Source organism: Cynara cardunculus (assembly GCF_001531365.2).
Source record: "Cynara cardunculus var. scolymus isolate 2C chromosome LG 11, CcrdV1, whole genome shotgun sequence".
In the NCBI taxonomy this organism is placed as follows: domain Eukaryota; kingdom Viridiplantae; phylum Streptophyta; class Magnoliopsida; order Asterales; family Asteraceae; genus Cynara; species Cynara cardunculus.
The window spans coordinates 449,121-450,795 of NC_037538.1; positions in this window are offsets into that span (position 1 = coordinate 449,121).

Below are 1,675 nucleotides of genomic sequence, written 5' to 3' on the forward strand. Positions count from 1 at the left end.
TTTCTTTGTTACTAAACCTAAATTAAATTATAATTAAAAAAATTTAATTAAGGAAATTACACCAAAACACAAGAACTTTTAATAAGATTAATTTGATAATGATATCGAATTATTTTTTTGTCAAAACTTTATAATATTTTCAAATTTATATTTTATTCAAAAATAAAAACATTATTGTTTTCTCAAAACCACATAAAACCGTATTATATCGACATATAAAGAAATAAAACGAAACATTGAAATCAAGATGTGTCTCGCTGCATTGCACGGATACCCTTATAATATGATTAATTTATTTAGGTTGAAATTTGTTGAATCTTAATTTGATATGGATTTCATATATTTATTTTAAGAAAAAACCTCAAAAAATTTCTCTTGGATTGAGGAAATAATTTTTATAGATTCTTTTGGCTTCCAAAAATAAAGTTTTTAAAATAAAATTTTGAAAGTTGATTTTTTCAAAATATGAATTAATTGGTTTCATTACAATTAAAGAATAACTTGACTTCAACTAAATAAAAATAAAGTTAAATATATATATATAAAAGAGTGATCAAATACAAACCATCATCTTTTATGCAAACCCTATAAACCAATTACATCTATCCATTTTCTTGATCAATGATCATGATTAAAATATGTTATATTAATAAAGTAAAAAATAAAATAAAAGGTTTAATATTTAATCAAGAAATAGCAAAATTAGCAAACCATTTTAACTTTCAGCCATATTGTATTAGAAAAACAAATCATTGTTTCATTGACTTTCCTTCCATTGATATATTTGACATATCATGTTCCTAAAAAACATCTTTTTACAAACAACTTGGCAAAATATATTATTTGGGATTGGACTGGTTGATAAAACAGATTGATGTAATCTGAAACATGTTTCATACCAATCTAAAACTTGTTTCATACTAGTCTGATTCATAATGAGAATACATCAACAGTGAAATTAGTTTCATTGTTCGTCTGTATAATGAAATTTGAACCAAATATGGTCCAGTCAATGGAACATTTCCCAAAAATCTGAATAATATGTTTTGTTAATGAATTTCGTTTCATCATTGAAATTAGTTTCATGGACTCCACAATTCCAAAAACTGAATGACATTGTTCCAGCAGTGAAATTTGTTGAAATGTTTCCTAACCAAAATGGAATCGGTTTCATGGTTTCTAACCAAGATGAACTCGGTTTTACATATGAAACTAAATATTGTTTGGTCAATGAAACACTTCAAGAACTGAATAATAATATTTCATTCAATTTTAATTTGTTTCATGTTTTTAACCAAAATGGAATCAGTTTCATGGTTTATAGCCAAGATGAAATTGGTTTTATTAATGAAACCAAATATGTTCGGTCAATAAAACATTTCAATATTTGAATACTATTATTTCATTAATGAAAGGAGTTTCATGGTTCCTAACCAAAATGAAATTTGTTTCATTTTTTAAACATTTTAAAAACTGTATAACATGGTTTCATTAATGACATTTGTTTTATGAATGATAACAAAACAATATACTCAAAATCTAGAAAATATCACAAATATATTATTAATAAATCAATAACTACTTGTGATTTCATAAGAAATAAATTATTACAAATAGACTTTGTAGTTAATGTAGTATTTTTAAATCAATAAAAGAATATAAAATATTAATGATA